Source organism: Crocodylus porosus, unplaced genomic scaffold (assembly GCF_001723895.1).
Source record: "Crocodylus porosus isolate Cpor-Errol unplaced genomic scaffold, CroPor_comp1, whole genome shotgun sequence".
Taxonomy (NCBI): Eukaryota; Metazoa; Chordata; order Crocodylia; family Crocodylidae; genus Crocodylus; species Crocodylus porosus.
Window position 1 is genome coordinate 5,308,961 of NW_017728920.1, and position 6,344 is coordinate 5,315,304.

Genomic DNA, 6,344 nt, shown 5'->3' on the forward strand with positions numbered 1-6,344 from the left:
CACAGAACTGGACGCAGTACTCCAGCTGTGGCCTGACCAGCGTTGCATAGAGGGGGAGGATCACCTCCTTGGCCCTACTTGAGATGCACCTGTGGATGCACAACATGGTCTGGTTAGCCCTGCCAACCGTGACCTCGCATTGTCAGACCATGTTCATCAATAATGACTCCAAGATCCCTTTCTGCCTCTGTGCTCTCAAGAAGGGAGTTTTCCATCTTACAAGTGTGCTGCTGGTTACTACTGCCCAAGTGCAGCACCCTGTACTTGTCAGTATTGAAGCACATCCGGTTTTTGCTAGCCCACCCCTGTAACCTATCCAAGTCTTGCTGCAGTCTTTTCCTCCCTACTAGTGTGCTCACCTCACTCCAAATTTTGGTATCATTAGCAAATTTAAACAGGATGCTTTTCACCCTGTCAATCCAAATCTGATAAAGAGACTGAACAGCGCAGGCCCAAGGACTGAGCCCTGGGGGACTCTCCCCAGGTCGAATATGACCCATCCACCACCACCCTCTGAAGTGTGACCCTTCTGTCAGTCTATTGTTGAACACTTTGTTGATATGGAAGCAAAATTAAGTAACCAAGCCAGACTTACATGCACTAGACTCTCACTGCCATAAGGAAGTTGTGTATAGTTTTCAGTGATATGGGCACACAATTTTTATCAGTACATTTTGGAGATTTGGGGCATGTCCAGACAAACATGCACATCCAGGAATGTGTATTTCCTGCAGCACAAATTTGTGCCACTGGTTTTTGCCCCAGGGCATGCCCCTGCACACATGCTCCAGTGCTTGGCAAGTTGTCCCAAGTGGGGGTAGGGGACTCCAGCAGCCTCACTTGGGGTATTTGGGGCCTCCAGGGGAAGCAGTGGTGCCTATCTGGCAGCCAGAACATGACTCTGGATGGCTAGGTTCTGTTTCTGGTGGCACATGCTGCTGCCATGTCTCCCAGCATCAAGTTTTACTGCCACCCTGCAAATTAACAGCATGCTGAATGGTTGCACATGTGCCATTTGCAGTTTGTGGTGCCTCAGCCAGTTTTGAGGTACTATAGACTGCATATGCACACTCACCTGGACATACCCTAAGAGGATATGCAGAAGAGAAATGGAGCTGCCATGGGAGAAGGGGTAAATAGCATCTTACATCTCTGTTGTCATAATGGACAGAAACCCAGAACACTGATTCACTCTGCCTGTCTGCCAATGGAAAAGCAGGAGAGACTTCCATGTAGGTGCCCCTCAACCTTTGCCATATACCCTGGGTGTAGTTCAGTCTCTATTTGCAAAGCCCTGTGTATTTTATGATTTCTTACCTGCAGGGCTTCTTTTTCACATATTATGCTCCATAATTTAAAGTTTATTAGTATTAATATGACAAGTGTGAATTAACTAAACCAAGCATAGTTGAGTCAGCAGATGGTCTGCAATAATTGGTCTAAGATGTCAGTTCTTGTTCCATCTTCATAGTTAAATTTGAACCTGAGAAAAATTTGAATTAAAAGAAGCAAGAGCAATTTCTCACTATTGCTAGGGTTTTTTTTACTTAAAACAATTCAGCCAATATATAAACATTGTACACAATTTCATTGTAGCTTCTTCCCCACTATTTTTCATGGGAGCAAAAAATAATGGAACTAAACATGACATGCATCATTCTGATCACTTGTTTATATTCTGCTCCTCTTCTGGTCTGTTCTGGTCTGGGGTGGCTTACATGTGGCACAGGCAACCTTTGTGTGTGGCATGTTACAGATCACAGGGGAGACAGCAACACACAGGGAAGGAACCAGAAGGCAGAGCAGGAGATGAGGTAGGGAGCACAGGATATAGAGCAGAAAAGCAAAGCAGATCAGACAGGGGAAAGGGTCCTTAGAGTGACACTTGAGGAGGACACAGAACTAATTTGTGACATACCTGCCAAAAAGGTTGCCCTTCACTGGTTTAGATTGTAGCCACTCCAGGACAGAACACTGATGTTGTGGCATTAGTTCTGAACTTATTCAAGCCCTAATTGTGCTGTCTGAATGCTACCATAATAGAAGTAGTAAATATTCCCTATCCAGTCAACCAAAACCTTCAGCTTTCCCTCATCCAACTTTCATATGGTGTTATTTAAAAATTGCACCACACTGAAATCCTAAGAGACCAAATGAAGTTTTAATATCCAAATAAAATCTTCAAGATTACAGTATTAATTTCCATAGGTATTTTTCCTCTGATGTGGGTTTTTTCTCCTTTTTATTTTTGGGATTTTTTTCCCCTTTGTTTACCTGTCTTCCCTCCCCGCCCCCCCCCTTTTTTTTTTAAACTCCCTACTGCAGAATCCAGAGATTCTTAATGTAATATTGAGGTCCAATTTTCTGCAGAGTACCTGCAACCTGTGTTGACTACTACTATGTTGGTAGCTGTCTGAATTTTTTAGGCTGTATTTTGAAGACCATAGTATTTTGCATTAGTTGTGTTCTTTTGTTTGTTTTTGAGGTTGTTAATTCTCTTTATTTTTGCTATCTAATGTATAACGATTCTTGTAGAGTATTTCCCTTTATTCCAAATGAGAGCTGACACTTCGTTTTGCAATTCAGCAGTCTTTGGCACTGTTGTGGAACCAATTTAATAATCCAATTCTCTGCTTCATCTTTCTCCCAAAAGTAATACAGCAGAATAACATGTTTATACTGATTTACTGATCAGCAGATGCACCATTCAGTTTTTACCCCTTTTATTTGTTCAACTTAATGACAAGCTATAACTGCCTTTTCATTCTACAGGGCTTCATGTAGAATGTTGCCATTCTTTTCATGCAGTTCAAGGAGCATTAAACAAGCAGCACCACCTGGAAATATAAGTGCTTTCATAGATGTAATCTCAACTACATTGCCCCTTCTTCCCCCCCGCCCCCATGACTGCAGAACTCTAGAAGTAATAAAGAACATGTTTGTTTTAAATATAAATTTACTTACCTGCCTTCATGAATTTGATCGTTTCAGATTGCTTGTTTATGTAAGCAAGTGGGTCTCATCTTTTTACTACCAAACCAAAAACAAAAACAAACAAACAACTACACCCAACCTTATTGTAGCAAAACAAAACTGAATAAATTGTTTTTTTAAATGTATCCTAGTGATCTCTGACTGCTTGTCTTGTGAGATGGCATGCTGCCCTCAGTCCAGTTCCAGTGAAAGTTCTGTCCCTTGCGCTTGTTAATGTTCTGCATTTGTCAACAGATGAGAGATGTCACTGTGATGAGAGACAAGCTTTCAAGGAGGCTTTAAATATCTAGATAGAGACCTTGATAATTGCAATCTATATTTTAAAGGGAGTGGGGGGGTAAATGAAGAAAGCAGAGCAACAAGGTCAATTAGTTATGGTGACTTTGATTGAATAAGTGGTCTGGTGCACGAGAGATTTTTTTCAGGGTGTACAGCTTCATTCATTCCTAGATATGACTTGCAGTATTCTAACCTAGAGGTTAGAAACATGGATTATACTGGCCAGGTCTAGTCAAGGTCACCCAGAAGAATTCAGGCCTACTGAGATGCAATCCAGTCTTCTGTGATTACTAGTTGTTCACACTCTTCAAATCCCTTCCCTTTTTATACCATCATCTTTGAGTCAGTTTTAGGTGCTCTTTTCAGTTAGGTATTGGGAATGGGAGGTGATGCTACTCAGTTATATGCAGTTAACCAGTAGCATATTATTTACAATACTGCCATCTTGTGACCATAATATTTACAAGGGAAGAAGCTGATATCCAGTTTAGATCAATATGCAACTCCAAAATGAGGAAGTAATGTGGTCAGCCGTAAGTTTAACAGCATTGTTTAACATTAGAACTATTGGAAAGTTTGTAACCTGAAGTATTTCTCAGGTTTCACTCTTGGTATCAGTAAGAGACAACAGGTTCTCTTATGGGTAATACAACATTTACCAAGATGCTCTAGGACTAAACTTAAATTTCTCTTTTCCCTCTCCCTTTCCCTATCCATGCACTCTGTTTTGTCAACATTACTTCTACAAAAACACATTGTTCATAAACCAGAGATATAAAACCAGTACCAATTGACACATGCATAAGCTGTAGGCTTCCTTTACATCAGTGACTAGTATCTTGAGGGTCACAAAGGCTGTGTTCATCAAAAAAAGGAAAGTGAATCAAGTTTAGATGCTGTTCACAATGGTTGTTTTTTGGAAAGAAGGGATTAGTCTAACTGTGGTCAAAAATCCCCACAGGAATGTACTCTTGTCAGAATTTAAAACACAGTGCAAACTCTAGCAACTAACCTTGTTAGTTTCTAAAGCCAACCGTACTATTATCTTGCCACATGGATCAGTTCCTTACAGTACTGAACTGCTTTTAAGATGGATAATACATAAATTAGCTACTACAAAAATAAAGTTTAAGCAACATTTAAGAACTTCCTTAAGCCAACAACAGCCAGTAGGCTTTAGTTACAGTTTAAACAATGTCCTAAAGCAGCTAGGGGTCAAACCTTTTTGCCAGGCATGCCACATGACAAGAGTATCAATATCAGAGCCTTTCTGGGAGTGGCTCCACCCTCCTGTAATGGGCCAACCACCTGCTTATTCACCTGCCACTCCTTGATCTTACTTGATTAGAAGATGGTTGTAATCAGTGCGAGGCTGCCCATTTTTCCACGCCCCAGTGACGGGGCCACTACCTGCGGCTCCTTTTCCTCCCCTACACCACAGCCCAAGGCTCGCAGATGGAGTTGACATGGTTTGACCTGGGCCTTGTTATGTTCTGGCCCCCCTCTTTCTTGCTCCAGGGCTCCTCGCTGCCCCCCCCCAGGGCTGTGGCCAATGTGCCCCCAAACAAAGCTGCACCCTCTCCAGCACCAGATGACCCCCTGCTACTGTGGAGCTCCTATGAGGCCCCCTCCACCCCTAATAGCCTCACCCAGTCCTCTGGTCAAAACAGTAAACATAAAACATAAAGCCCCTGGGCTACAATATGAAAACTAGACCATCCAGTCAAACAAAAACCTACTCCCTACTAGAGAGTGAGGGAGCAGGGGGGAAGGACGGCTCTCCAACCTCACTAGTGACTGGGAGATGCTTTCACTGCCAGAGCCCTCCCCTCTGTCTGTCCAAGCTAAGTCCCTACTCCCACAACTACTGAAGAGAGACTGTCCTCCTGGCCTCCTACCTGGGCTTAAGAAGGGATAAGCCCTGCCCCTTCCTGGTCAGCTGGTTTTACCTGTTGCCCCAGGAACCAGCACCTGTGCAGCCCTGGTGACTGGCAGCTCAGCCTCCCCCTTTCTGCCACTAGGGGTCTCCCCAGAGCAGTCTCCTGAGTGCTCTGCACACACAAATTAGCACTGCATCTTAAATGCTCCTCTGATCATCTTCCCTGCTGATCTGCAGCTCTGCTTTCTGCTTCCTGACTTGTGTATCCTCATATGCTGCTCTGCTTTCTGTTCCCTGCCCTATCTGCTACTTGTGCTGCCTGGCCCTTCCCTGATGTGCCATGTGCCACATGCAGCCTGTGTTCTGCAGGTTGAAGGCCCTGTCTGAAACTTGCATGCTGGGCATCATAACTTTAGGACCTGGGTTCAGCACAGCACTTTAATCCATCCATGCTGGTCTTACCTATGTGCTTATGTATTGTGGTCAGCTGGATTCTTACTTGATGGCAGTATAACATCTCACCAGCCAGGGCTGGTTGGAAATGTTTGGGTTTTTTCCTTAAATATTTCTCCAAATCGGCATGTTTTGGCTAAAATGAAACATGTTGGTTTTGATTCAAGTTTTCTTAGGAAAATGCTCTCGGGTCCAGAATAGAATTGGGTTGGACAAAGAGACTGTCCCTCCTCAACACGGCCAGTAGCCGGCGCGTGAGGAAATCTCTGGAGCTTGAAACATCCTGACTCAGGGCCCGGCTGAGAACAGGGCACTGCCCCAGGCTCCGACCGCCCGGCTGGTCCGTGGGGAGCTTGACTGGGGGGCGGGGCTGGGGGCGTTGGAAAGCCAGGCGTGGGGGGAGGGTCGCAAAGCCAACCACCCGCCTCATGGGGGGTGGGGGCTCGCCCGAAGCCGGGTAATAAGGTGCACCAGGAGTTGGTGTAACTTGGTTTTCTCTTCTTAAAAGTTCAGCTGCCTTCTACCAGCTGCGGGCTCCTCTCCAGTCACCCCGGGCGTGAAGCCTCGTCCCCGCCTGCGAGCGGGTACAGCGGCCGTCGGCCCCTCTCAGGTGAGGAGCGCCCCTGCGCTCCCGAGCCCGCGGGGGTGGGATGCCGGCGCTGCGGCCGGCGTGGGGCCGGGCGGCGCCACCCTCTTCCGCGCCTTCAGCCGCGCCAGCGCCAGCGCCTGGGAGCCTGGG